The sequence below is a fragment of the Dreissena polymorpha genome, chromosome 8 (genome assembly GCF_020536995.1).
Source record: "Dreissena polymorpha isolate Duluth1 chromosome 8, UMN_Dpol_1.0, whole genome shotgun sequence".
Lineage (NCBI taxonomy): Eukaryota > Metazoa > Mollusca > Bivalvia > Myida > Dreissenidae > Dreissena > Dreissena polymorpha.
Genome location: NC_068362.1, coordinates 85,357,157 through 85,372,087, shown reverse-complemented (window position 1 = coordinate 85,372,087; position 14,931 = coordinate 85,357,157). Strand labels below are relative to the sequence as shown.

The 14,931-nt window shown below is 36.0% G+C and overlaps 1 protein-coding gene across 1 annotated transcript in view; it reads left to right on the top strand.

Moving 5' to 3' along the window:
• Positions 1-14,931, top strand: part of LOC127840838 (phosphatidylinositide phosphatase SAC2-like) — a 419,571-nt gene that overhangs the window by 341,500 nt on the left and 63,140 nt on the right. The window lies entirely within an intron of this gene.

Here is a 14,931-nt window from a genome sequence, read left to right as displayed (position 1 = left end):
AAAATTCTCGTAAATGCGCTATAATAAACGTGTTCTTGACATTTGTATGGTGTTTAAGACATTTGAGATATGGTTAATGTCATTTGAAAGGCAATGCCCCCCCCCCCTCCATAAGTCGGGCCAGTTTACCTTCTATGAATTAAGTAAAACCACTTGAACATTCTAGAAATAACATTTCTTTCCAATTATACTGAAACGTGCTCCAATCATTAAAAATGTATATATCATGGCTGATTTGGAAACTTATTTGGGTATGTTAAAATACATGGCTGCCGGCGGTATGTTCAATTGTTCCTACAAGTTTATTTTGAAACCGTGTGAACACTACCCGCTCAGAACAGTTTACTTGCTAAAAGTCTCAGGTGAGCGTCGTTGGCTCCTTTGTTGTATATGAATATTTAATTAAGAAGTTACGGTATTTATCGAATTAATAATACTAAAAATATCACTAAAGTAATAAATGTTACCTTCGCCTTCTAAAATACTTTTATGGATATTGTATCGTATTAATGTGTACAAATTAATTATATGAAGACTCTTAATGAGTTATTAAAGTTTAAACAATTGCAATCGTCCACAAAATAAAAAGAAGAGTACGTATATATAGTTTATAAAAAAAACCTGATCATTTAAGTACAGAAAAGCGTCAATCAATATTTAACATGTTTAAAAAATCATCGCCTACTTATTTGCTGTCTCTGTTTCTGGTTCCTTGACTACGCTAATGCTAGAATCTCGTAATAAGTTGTGGCACAATCATTCACGGCTCGTCGGCTTCGTGCAAAGGTGCATTAATCTAGTGAGTCTCGTTAGGAAAATCTGCGACAAGATCAGTTTAAAACACAGTTAACATATGGGTTCATCATTATTTCAAACTCGTTTTGGGAAAACTGGCCTTAATATATGTGCATAAATGTCATCCTAGATTCGCACAGGCAAATCAGGCACGACTCTTTTTGCTTTTATGGAATTTTCGTGAAAAGGAACTCCCATCTTAACGAAAATCCAGTCAAAGTGGAAAGTTGCGCTTTACTCACAAGAATTAAGCCCGGTTCAATCCCAGTTTTCCTAGTTTTTCCTAGTATTTTGTAAAGTCTCCTACTTTTTCCTAGTTATTACAAAAAGCTCCTAATTCTCCTAGTTTTTTTTCCCAGTGACGATTCTTAAAATTATGTTATAGGCAAAAAAATTGTTAGGTTTTGTTAATTTAACACCTGGATATGCATACAAGTATTCATAGTGTTTTAAATGTATTTGGGTTTGCTGTAGGTATGCATTTATGGTTTAATTTCCTAGATATATTTGCTTTGCTAGAAAAGATAGACAGTAATCGCGATCCCCTGTCAATATGCTGTAAGGCAGATTCTGGGAACTGCTTTGCTGTGTATTGCTTTGCTAGTTTAAAAAGCATATCCTGTTCAAATTTTGGTCTGTCTCAGTTACTTGGCCGTGCAGATGGAGCAAAACATAAGCAGTTGGTGAAAGCCATACACAGCCATTTAAATCACCTGTACCAGGAGGCAGTCAACAAAAAGATGGTGATACTGAAAAGAAGCGACGGCCTGTCTTTCTAAAGCCTTTTTCAGTAAGCAATCAAATAGCAAACGCAGAGGCATTATGGGAAATGAAAGTGACATCATGTGGATATTCCTACTCATAATGTGATAGAATTATCGACCTGTTGAAGGCGATGTTTCCTGGGTCATTTTCTGAACAATAAGCAAATATAAGGTGTCATATCTAATATCCGATGGTCTTGGTCCTTATTTCAGAAGGGACATTGTGAAAAGATACAAATTGTCCATTTACAATACAATTTGATGAAACAGGAGATGCACAGGACAAAAAGCAATGTAATATTAGATTTTGGAATGAGCAAAAGCAAAAGGGAGAAGTTAGTACAATGTTCCTGAAAAGCCTCGTATTCGGACATGCTTAAGGCGAAAAGGTCAGCAATGCCCTGATTGAGACATTGGGTGAAAAGACTATGAACTGCCAATTGAGCAGCTTGTATCTTTGTGCAGTGGTGGGTCGAATGTAAATAAAACCAACTGGAGAAATGTTGATAACCTAAGAAACCATTAGGTATATAAGGACTCACTCAATTTCTGCCATGCACACTACATAAAGTGCACACTGATCTTGATGTATATGGAAATGATGCAGAATAGCTGGCCATTGATATCTTTCAATTGTTGAAATCCCACATCAGCCAACAAGAGGACTATTTGTTAACATTGGAAGACCTGGGACTGTGTGCAGAATTGTTTGTCCACCATGTACAATGCCGTTGGCTGACACTAATACCAGCTCTTTTACTTATTGGAAAGAAATTGGAAGTACTGTGTACGTACTTCGTGAAAGATCTGCCCCACACACGTAAAAAAAATCATATGCATGCTCAGCTGAAATAGAATTCCAGGTATCTAAGGATTTCCCAGCTGCTCTCTGGAAAGGAATGCAAGGCACAAATAAAGTTGTTGGTGAGTGTAGAACCACTGTTAAAACCGTTTCTCAAACAATTCCGTAGGCAGCAACCACGCATTCGTCTCCCGTATTCTGATATGTCTGACCTCTTGATGTCATTTTTGCTGAGATTCATTAAATATGATGTTGTAGGGAAAAGAAACATGGACACAAACTATTGATGTACATGACTGCAAGAACTTGGTCCATATTGATAAATTTAAAATTGGTGTAGACGCACAAGAAACATTGTTTCATATTGACCCAGGAAAACAGAAAACCAAAAAAAATATGGTTAAATTCTACCAAGCAGTATCAATTGACCTTCAAACAAATCTTCCTCTACATGGTACAGCGGTACGAGTGGTACAGTGCCTTCAACCAGAAGTTCGTGACCAGGAGAGCTCACAAACAATGATGCGCGAGCTATGCATGGCATTGCCAACTATTGATAATATGGAGGTCAATAAAGTCACGGATGAGTGGAAGATATACAGGTCTGAGGCAATCCAAAACAACAAGATATACAAATACAAAGACAAACAGCTTGTAAGGATGGATTGCTATTAGAACTATGTTTTGAACATCAAGATTTCTTATTATATTACTCCAAGTTTTTCATAAACCCTTCTAGTTTTTTTAGCTCACCTGATTGAGCTTTTGTGACCGGTCTTTGTCCGTCGTCTGTCCGTCCGTCCACATTTGTTCGTAAACACTCTAGAAGCCACATTTATTGTCCGATCTTCATGAAACTTGGTCAGAAGTTTCGTCCCAATGAAATCTCGGTCGAGTTCGAAACTGGGTCGTGTCGGGTCAAAAACTAGATCACTAGGTCAAAAAAAGGAAAAAAAACTTGTCAACACTGTAGAAGTCATATTTCATGCCCATTCTTCATGTAACTTTGTCAAAATGTTTGTCTTAATGATATGTTGATTGAGTGTAAAAGTGGTTCCGGTCCGTTGAAAAACATGGCCGCCAGTGGGCGGGGCAGCTTTCCTTATTTGGCTATAGAGAAACCTTGTAAACACTCTAGAAGTCACAATTTTTGCCCAATCATCATGAAAGTTGGTCAAAACATTGGTTTTATTGATTTATCGGACGAGTTCGAAAATGGTCCAAATCGGTGAGCAAAATTGGCCGCCAGTGGGCGGGGCATTTTTCTCTATATGTATATAGTGAAAACATGTGAACACTCTAGAAGTCATATTTTGGCCCAATTTTATGAAATTTGGTCAGAACTTTTGTTTCCTTGATATAAGAGTTGAGTTCGAAAATGGTTCCGGTCCGTTGAAAAACATGGTTGCCAGGGGGAAGGGCAGTTTTCCTTATATTTATATAGTAAAAAGGCTTGTAAACAATCATGAATTAAGGTCATGTAACATGCAATACAACTCTTCTAAATATTGCATTTAAGTTTACAGTAGTTACTCCCCTTTTAGTATAAATGTTTTCATAATAACACAGTGTATTTTCTAGAGGTCTCATTTCTTTTCCGATCTTCATGAAACTTGGTCAGAAGCTTTGTCCCAGTGATATCTCGGTCGAGTTCAATCTGGGTCATGCCGGGTCAAAAACTAGGTCACTAGGTCAAAAAAAATAAAACATTGTAAACACTGTAGAAGTCACATTTCATGCCCAATCTTCATGAAACTTTGTCAAAATGTTGGTTTTAATGATATGTTGGTTAAGTTCAAAAGTGGTTCTGGTCTGTTGAAAAACATGGCCGCCAGTGGGCGGGGCAGTTTTCCATATTTGGCTATAGAGATACGTTGTAAACACTCTAGAGGCCACATTTTTTGTCCGATCTTAATGAAACTTGGTCAGAAGATTTGTTCCAATGATATCTCGATGGAGTTGGAAACTGGGTATTGCTGGGTCAAAAACTAGGTCACTAGGTCAAAAAAAGAAAAACCTTGTAAACACTGTAAAAGTCACATTTCATGCCCAATCTTCATGTAACTTTGTCAAAATGTTTGTCTTAATGATATGTTGGTTGAGTTCAAAAGTGGTTCTTGTCCGTTTAAAAACATGGCCGCCAGTGGGCGGGGCAGTTTTCCTTATTTGGCTATAGAGAAACCTTGTAAACACACTAGAAGTCACAATCATCATGAAAGTTGGACAAAACGTTGGTGTTATTGATATCTCGGACGAGTTCGAAAATGGTCTAGATAGGTGAAAAACATGGCCGCCAGTGGGCGGGGCATTTTTCTCTATATGTATATTGTGAAAACATGTGAACACTCTAGAAGTCATATTTTTGGCCCAATTTTCATGAAATTTGGTCAGAACATTTGTTTCCTTAATACGAGAGTTGAGTTAAAAATGGTTCCGGTCAGTTGAATAACATGGCTACCGGGGGGAGGCAGTTGTCTTATATTTATATAGTAAAAAAAACTTGTTAACACTCTAGAAGTCACATTTTTTGCCCAATCATCATGAAACTTGGTGAAATGGTTGGTTTTATATATATCTCAGATGAGTTCGCAAATGGTCCTGATCGGTTAAAAAGCATGGCCGCCAGGTGGGGCGGGGCAGTTTTCCTTATGTGACTAGAGAGAAACCTTGTGATCAAACACTAGTAGTCTCATTTTTTGCCTAATCATCGTGAAACTTAGTCAATAAATTGTTTTTATTGATTTCTCGGACAAGTTGGAAAATGGCTCAGATCGGCAAAACCCACTTTTTAGCTCACCTGATTGCTCAGGTGAGGTTTTAGAATTGGTCTTTGTCCGCCGTCCGTTCGTCCACATTTGGTTTGTAAACACTCTAGCATTCACACTTCTCAAGCATTATTTATGAAAGTTGCTGAAAGATCTCAGTCAAGTTTGATAATGAACAAAATCACATAATTAATGCCATAAATTTTGCCCTTAGATTGTCCACATTTTCATTATATTATACAAAATCATTGTAAACACTAAGAGGTCACAATTTTGTTTCAGATTTTATGAATCTTGGTCAAAATATTTATTTTTTGTAAGCAAAGTTTGATGTTTGATAAGGGGGGTCAACTCAAAATATAGGTCACCAGGTAAAATCTAACAAAAACAAAAACACTCCAAACGCCAGAGTTTTGGTTCAATAATGATGTTTGTCTGGACAATATCTAGTTCAAATTTGACGTTTGGTAAAGATTAAATGAACCGACTCCTCTCAGGTGAGCGAACTAGGGCCATCTTGGCCCTCTTGTCTTAGTTTTCTCATAGTTTTTTGTTCAGAGCACTTCTAGTTTTCTCCTAATTTTTTGTTAAGGCCTGCTGGAGAGCCTGGAATAATGATAATCTGCGAGGGATACCGATTAAGCCCGGTTTTGCCCACAACGCACATCAAATAAGGATGAATCGAAATATTGGCTATGTTTTAAGCCGACCTTGTTGGCTTAGATTTGTGTTGACCATCACTCTATGTAATGATATTATATGTTGATATTGTTTAAATAGCCTTTATTTCATTTCGTATATTTAAGCACCAGCTCACAGAGAAAACTTTAGGCTTGTCTTTCATCTGTCCGTCCGTCCGTCTGTCTGTAAGTGTTCGAACGAAAAACAAACGGTATGAACGTAACTTTTATTAAACGTAGTACATTTAAACTATGCAATAAAATAAGTACTTGACACACCTTCTGATTTCACCAGAGGTCAAAGGTCAATCACCGTTAGTCAAAGCATCCAATATATATATATTATATGATACTATCTTGTATGCAGACATGACTTGGTTTTGTTTGGTTCTTCTGTCCGCCAGTACATGAAGTTTCAAAATGCCTATTCTAAGATCGATGTTTTTGCAATATTTGTTTAATGCGCCAACTAAGTTTTATATTGCAAGGTGAGTTCCTCTTCGCTTGCAATACTTTCAAACCTGTTTTTATGCTTGAGTATCTCTCCCAAGTTTGTTTTAATCATTTTATCAAGCAAATGAATGATTAATAAAAATAATAAATTGCGATGGAATGTTTATAAAAATAATAAATTGCGAAGGAATGCAAATTCGGTACGAAGTCACTGAACCTTCGCTTTACTTCAGTTCGTACCTCAATCACGAATGTTTTAAATGCAATTAAAAGCTTATTACGTCCGTCTGTTTTGCATGAGTTGAACACCTGTGTGTATTAAGACACTGTTAGTTCTGAATTAAATCATTAAAAAATGTTTCTTTTAAAATACAAATTTAGTTTTATAAGCATATGGCGTATGGTAATTGATCATAATTATAAATGTATCTATGGCGAATATATATATATAGTAGTTTGAGAGCCAATTCATAGCTTGACATTTTATGAGCCGCGTCATGCGAAACTGGGTCTTATGCCGTATGCGTCCAGCGTAGCTCAAGCTCAAAGTGAACGAAAGTCAGGAGCTGCACTCTCTGATATCAAGTGTTCGTGGTGGTCGCATTAGCGGACAGCGTAGCCCTTGAATAGTGTGTGCGTAAGAGCTGGCCGGTATGGAACTACGCTGGCGGCATATGGCATAAGGCCGTATTTAGCAGACGTGGGTCGTATGCCAAGGCTTTAAATCGCATGTATACGTTAACATTAACAACATTCGTTGAATTATTTCACTATTTTTGGAATCATGCGGTTAACTTTGCATTAACAGTCTTAAATGATCTAGTAAAACAACGAAGCGTTGGCGGTCTGTTTTTGTTCGGTTTAATGATTTAACCTGCTGTTACGCACGTCACCTACCCGACCGCGATATGTAGTATCTTCAAACGCTCGCTTAGATTCATAGAATCATCTGCCGACGCAGAACCAAACGGTAGTATCCCTTTTTAGCTCGACTATTATATATGAAATATATATAGTGGAGCTACCCTATTCACCCCGGCGTCGGCGTTTACGTTGGCGTTAGCGTGCAAATGTTAAAGTTTGCGTACTACCCCAAATATTTTTAATGTCCCTAGACAAATTGCTTTCATATTTTGCAGACTTCTTTACCAACATGACCCCAAACTATACACAAGAGCAGACAACTCAAGCATTTTGTAATAAGTATGGCCCCTTTTTCACTTAGATTGATAAATCTATGTTAAAGTTTGCGTACCACCTACAATATTTTCAATGTCCCATGACATATTGCTTTCATATTTTGCAAACTTCTTTACCAACATGACCCCAATCTATAAACAAGAGCAGACAACTGTATCAAGAATTTTGTAAGAATTATGGCCCTTTTTCATTACAATATTCATATTACTTAAGTTACATTGCCTTAACTTCTTTATTTATGATCAGATTTTATTAATACTTTGACAAAACAACACTTACCTGAATACCACAATGGATTCCACCCAAACAATACCCCACGCCCCAACCCAGAATCCCTGCCCCTCCCCCCCTCCCCCCACAATTTTTTTTTCCTTTTTTTATTTTTGAAAGATCATCTCATACATGACCACACCCTACATTATACCCCCCTCTCAACCCTCCCTCCCCCCCTACCCCCCCCCCCCCCCCAAAAAAAAAAAAATTCCCTTTTTTAAATTTTGAAAGATGGTCTATTAAATTATTGAATATGAACAATTTCCCCATGATGGCTTATGTTATACTGTCAAGCTCTCGAATAGTCGAGCGCGCTGTCCTCTGACAGCTCTTGTTATATACACCTAATGAGTGCGATTCCTGTTCGACGGATTCTTGTCAGAATAATGAAATCAAGAAAAGGAATTTCATATCAAAACTGGAGATTTTTGTCTGATTTTTCACAATCCATTACCCGTTTACATTGATTTTTTCGGAAGGAACTACCTCGATACGGACAATAAGTGTACGCAAATATTAGTTATTATATCTGACCGTTCCGCACTTATGAGACATTTGACATATAGATATTACATTCCAATGTCTTTGTTTGCCCTTGGTCAGCCTGACCGGCCTTAATGTGTTATCGCGTATCTTAAGAACTTGTACTAGCAACACCCAGCAATTATGCGGTAATTACCCGGTAATCCGATGTGATGCTGCTGGAAATTATTGTAGATGCAACCCGTAAAACATATGTATTCAAGATGACAAAAAAGTACTCTAATCAATTTGGCAAACGAATGTTCAATCCATATACATATTATAAACAAAATCAGATATATACAGTTTATACTGTAAATATAGTTCGTTATAAGCTTACCTGAGCATAAACTGCTCAAGGTGAGCGTTTGTTATCATCCTATGCCCATCTACTAACGTCATGCGGTGCGTCTGTTACCTAGTTACCTTTCTTTAGGCAAGTTTTGTCTATACACTCATGATGAATCTTGGCCAGAAGTTTTATCTCGACAAAATTGTGGCCGTGATTTAAATAAGTCACGTGCGTCTTAAAACCAGTTCAAATTCTTGGAAAACATTAGTATATGCCATGTTTGAATCTGGGTCACGTGCATTTAAAAAACAGATCACCTCATTCTATACATAGCTGGTGACGTCACTCCATAAGTGTCAGTAAGACCGGTGTGTACACAATGAGATCACCTTGCCAAATTATTGAAAACCCTTCTAAACTATAAGTAAAATATAAATCTTGACTTAACTTGGTCAGAGTGTTTATATTGACAACATTCGAGAAGAGTTCGGATCTGGGTTAAGTGCGTTCAAAACTAAGGCACTTGGTCAACTCTAAGGAACAACTCGTGACCACTCTATAGGCAGCATTTTATCACTCAATCTCGATGAAACTTGATCATAATGGTTATCACAAACATGTTTATGCATGGTTAGACTCGGGGTGACATGTGTTCAAAAATTATGTTGCCATACCAGTTTTTTCTATACTACCACTCTTGAAGTGACTTTGCTTACTCAATCTTGATGAAACTTTATACGAATTTTATTTCGACAATATCTAGGTCATGTTTGAATCTGCCTCAAGTGAGGTCAAACATGTATACTCGGGTCATGTATTCGACAAATGGTGTGTCTTGAACTATTTTGAGCGCTTCAGTGTAATCATGACCCTCTTGTTTATTTGTACGACTGTTTGTTTTCTACTAATGATACATGTACACTATGTTATGTTTACTGGAAAAGACATACAAACCAACAAATTTCAATTTAAAAAAATGAATAATTTAGCCAACCTAGTAGTTTAGAATGTTCCTTTTGCACCAAACACCCAATGTTTATTTTGGCATTTTAACCTCGGGGCTTTTATTGCGGTTCATATTGAATCGTTTATGATCAATTATTTTCAATGTTGGTTCCTTTTTCTATTGTGTATAAAATAAATACATATCAACGTAAGTCAATCTCAATGTAAGATTTGTAAGTGTCGCCCAAAAATGAGACTAATAGGTCACTTCGGGGGCCACCGTGTCCACGTTAGTTTTCCATATTTTTACGACAGAAAATACCTAGACATATTTTTGTTTGATCATGATTAAATATCTCAGACGAGTTTTCTTTAAGAGTGCTTTTATTCTTCTTGCAGTTTTAAAAATGTCGACAAAACCTTGAGACATTTGTTGATAGAATAATTTGAAAATTAAAATTGATAGCAGTTGCAGTAGTGATGAACAGACGTGTTATCAATACATTCAGAAGATGAAACATCGCAAGTGCACTTCTTATAATTATTTAATTTAATTTGATAAAACTAGTTACTGTAAGAAGACATTTTAAAGCAATATTGAAATGAAAAAGGGGGTGCCAAGGATAACAATTTCTTAATGCACTTTGATGTTGTCTAAGCGATATATAATTTAATACCGATAAGGCAAATGAAGATATTTGAAACACTCAAGCTTGGCAAAAAAGTGTATCTAAAAGCCATAGATGCTTTTAGATATTTGAAATATAATATATTCTTGCAAGAAATGTTAACACTCTCTAGAGTTCACGTACAGCAATTGGATAACCAGTGAGATGAAAACTGACAGGCGTCGGGAAGGGCTTATCAACAGCTAATAAAACACTATTATATTTTGACTCCTCGTTTATTTGCAAAACAATGCCTTATTTTACAAACTTATCTATCTTAAATTTGTGTCAATTAAATAAACATGAATGGACACCCAAACTGATTGCAAGTAAACATGTACATATTTGTAGTCAAGTTTTTTTAGCCGAACCTTTAAACGAAAACAAACTTAATTTTAAAATATTTATTAATTCAAATAACAATCGTATATACTTCAAACTAATCTCGTGCATCAGAATTCTGTTGCTGCTACCACAAATTTTACACCAGTGTTACACTAAGCTATCTTATTTTAAAGAAATAATATAAACCAACTTTTCCGTTGAGCAACCTTGTCCGCGAATGAGACCCAAGAAACCATTGCGTGACTTTAAAGCAGACTACTTTCCGTTTAGCAACCTTGTCCGCGAATGAGACCCAAGAAACCCCTGCGTGACTTTAAAGCGGACTACTTTCCGTTGAGCAACCTTGTCCGCGAAAGAGACCAAGAAACCCTTGCGTGACTGTAAAGTGGACTAGGTAGACTGACCTGACTTCAGAATTTCTCAGGCTGGGTTGGAGCTGCGCTTGATGCATAGAACATAAGACTCATTTACGCAGGACGCGGCAAAGTCTTTCAACAACGATATGATATGTCTACATGATGAACGGAACACGGTCGTCCCATATGCATTTGTCCCTATTATTACACATAATTAAATTTCGTGGTTTTATTTAGTAATTGAAAACTAGGTATTTTTAACAATTTATATCGCTATATTGTATTGTTTCCAGAACAATGGAATTAGCCAAATACTTGGAATAGTTAAGTACTAACGCATAATTGTAAAGAAAAGGGAACGACCATGTATACCTGGGATGCCTGTATTAGAATATTGTCGCTTTTTGTTCAGACATTAAATTGATGTCCTCTCCCGATTTAATTTCGACTTAATTTATCAAGATGACAAAAACAGCCGATTCGCTTTTCTATAGTATCATTGCACTATAAAACGATTGCACTTTAGTGCGTCGAATTTTACAGATACAAAAATAGAGCTTCCCCATTCGCAAACATGTCGGCAAATCCATTTGCGATGAATGACAGAATCTCGCATTTTTCTTGTCAATATACACATTGTACTGACATGTAATTTTCATTTCACAGAATTAATTTCAACTCCACTCTGAAAGGTCCTAATACCTCAACATTATGTTTAAATGCAATCACTATCGCGCGTGTGTGTTTATTTGTTTGTCCGAAATATACTCCACTGAAAAACAAGGTCAGTGCAGTCACTTGATTTCTTTATCAGATTCTGTAAAACTCATCAATGTTCGTCGACATGAATTTTCGTGTGTGAGTTATTTTTGTACTTTTTCGTCGGCACGCACATTTGTGGATTTTTGATTGTACAAATTAGTCGTCTGCCATTTTCCGATATGTTTGCGTAAAAATCGTTGATCGGTCGTTGCACGAAATCAACGAACAATAATGTCCCTCGAATAGTTATCAATAGTATGTTTGTCTACATGTGCGTGATAATAAATGGTTTAAATGAAGTTCCATTATGTAATTGCAAAAATTAAATCCTGCTTCTTCTGGAAATGTGTATAGTACCCAGATCCAGACTCTTAAATAAGTGTCAGTGAACCTCATCTATTGTGTCTTGTTCTGAGAAAACTGGGCTTAATTCATGTGCGTTAAGTGTCGTCCAAGATTAGCCTGTGCAGTCCGCACAGACTAATCAGGGACGACACTTTCCGCTTTAATGGTATTTTTAGTTTCAAGGAAGTCCCTCCTTATTGAAAATCAAGTTTAGGCGGAAAGTGTCGTCCCTGATTAGCCTGTGCGGACTGCACAGGCTAATCTGGGACGACATTTTACGCACATGCATTATGACCAGCTTTCTCAGAACAAGACACAATTGTTGGACATCATCGTGTACAAATAAATGAGCAACGCTCTGTGAAAACGGAATATTGCATGCACGCGAAGTGACGTCACATATTTCATAGGGTTTCTCAATTAAACGAAGTGTCTTCTTAGAGAAAATCCATTTGAGGAGGATAGCGTCGTCCCTGATTAATCAGTGCAGTGCGGGACGACACTAAGCGCATTAAGTAGAGCATCTACTATAGTGTGCTTTTGTTGTCTAAAGAGTTGTTTAGGACCGAGTGCGAGATTCCGATATCTTCAAACACGTTTCCTCACACCCTTCTCATCTCAAGTAAGAGACTTGGTGTTGAAAATGTATTTCTGTGTCGGTTCAATTTAGTTTCTTATAGTTTGTTTTCTAATTATGTATTCTCTACTAAATATTTGACATGCTTTCCTCAGTATTTATTTTCTAATTATGTATTCTTTACTAAATATTTGACATGCTTTCCTCAGTATTTATTTTCTAATTATGTATTCTTTACTAAATATTTGACATGCTTTCCTCAGTATTTATTTTCTAATTATGTATTCTTTACTAAATATTTAAAAAAAAAAATATTTAAAAAAATAAATATTTTATAAATAAATATTTAAAAAAGATTCACAAAGAAACAAATGAAAATCTTCCGCTTAAATACCCCGGTCGTCCAATTGTGTCAGCATGTAATTCACCTACGGAGAATATTTCGAAATATATAGACTCCATTCTCAAACCATACATGTTTGAATTGCCGTCTTTCATCAAAGATACAACAGACTTCATAAAAAAGCTCAAAAATAAGACAGTTAATAGTAAAGAAACCTATCTCGTCACTCTAGACGTGTCATCGCTTTACACGAACATCCCACACGACGATGGAATCAAGGCTTGTGAAGAATTTTTACATAATGGCAACATTAATAGCAACATAGTTTCTAAATTGTTACGACTTGTACTTGAAAATAACTATTTTCAATTTGATGATGATTTCTATTTACAAAAAATGGGTACGGCTATGGGTAGTCCAATGGCGCCAGCATATGCCTCTCTATTTATGGGAAAACTTGAAAAAGACTTCCTTAAAATATGTGAACATAAACCGACACTGTGGTTTCGCTTTTTAGATGATATATTTATGATTTGGGACCACTCTTTAGAGAAGCTTGAATTGTTTATTGAAGCATTAAACCGTTTTCACCCCAACATGAAGTTTACGTATTCTGCTTCTAAGAAAATCGTGTCTTTTCTCGATGTGGCTGTTTCTATTAATGACGACTTAACACTTCAAACAGATATACACATAAAGGAGACCAATAACCACCAATATCTTGACTATACGTCATGCCACCCTAAACAGTGTAAGGACGGAATACCATACAGTCAGGCGAAGCGATATAGACGTATTATATCGGATGACAACAGTTTTAAATCGTCACTTCAAGACCTCAAGCATCATTTCAAACAGCGAGATTATCCGGAAAAAATTATCGATTGTGCATTTGAAAAAGTTTCTGCTCTATCTCAAGAAGACGCATTACAGTCCTGCAATAAAGCAAAAACAAAAGTTATCCCATTTACAGTGGAATATAATCCGTCATTGCCAAACATAGGAGCCGCAATAAACAAGTATTGGGACTTACTTAACCTGTCACAGAAAGAAGAAGTGAAAAGTGTGCATGAAACTTATAAGCCAATACTGGCGTTTAAAAGGCCTAATAATATAGGAAACTTCATTACACGTGCTCAGTTTACGAACAGTTTGAACAGTTCACGTGCGTCCAGTGCCTGTGGAAGAACACGTTGCTCCCATTGTAAATCCATACACGTTGGAGAAAAATTTAAAAGTACAGTAACAGGCGAGCAATTTAATTTACAGAAGAATATGAATTGTGCATCTAAAGATGTAATATACCTCATTACATGTAAACAGTGTAAGAAACAGTACGTTGGACAAACCATGCAACCGGTGTCAAAAAGAATGAACAGTCATCGATTTGACATAAGAAACTTTTCTAACCCTGAATTTTCAACTTTGGTCGCATCACATTTTAATGAAGATCACCACAGCGCAAATGACTTTTCCTTTATGCCAATTGATGTTGTTAATAACAACATAGATCGTCTATGTAAAGAAACTTACTATATACATAGACTTAAAACATTACACCCTAATGGTATGAATAACAAAGTTCTTTTTAACATAAAAGACTAGCTCTTCAATTTAATTAAGCTTACTTTTGTTTTTTCCTATTAGCATTTTTATATATAATTTTATAGGAAATTGTGTATTCTTGAATCCGAAAGTTAAGCTTAATTTAATTAACGTTCATTTTATTGACGTACATTTTCACGCATTTTAATGTACGTTAAGTCAATGACGTAACATCCGCTTTCTGTTATTATTTGTATTATCCTGATGAAGGCGTAAGCCGAAACGTTGATAAAAAAGGAAAGAAAAATATGTGTTTTTGTTGGATTTATCATACTTACTAAATATTTGACATACTTTCCTCAGTATTTATTTTCTAATTATGTATTCTTTACTAAATATTTGACATGCTTTCCTCAGTATTTATTTTCTAATTATGTATTCTTTACTAAATATTTGACATACTTTTTTCTGTAATTATAAAATCTTCACGTTGAACAAA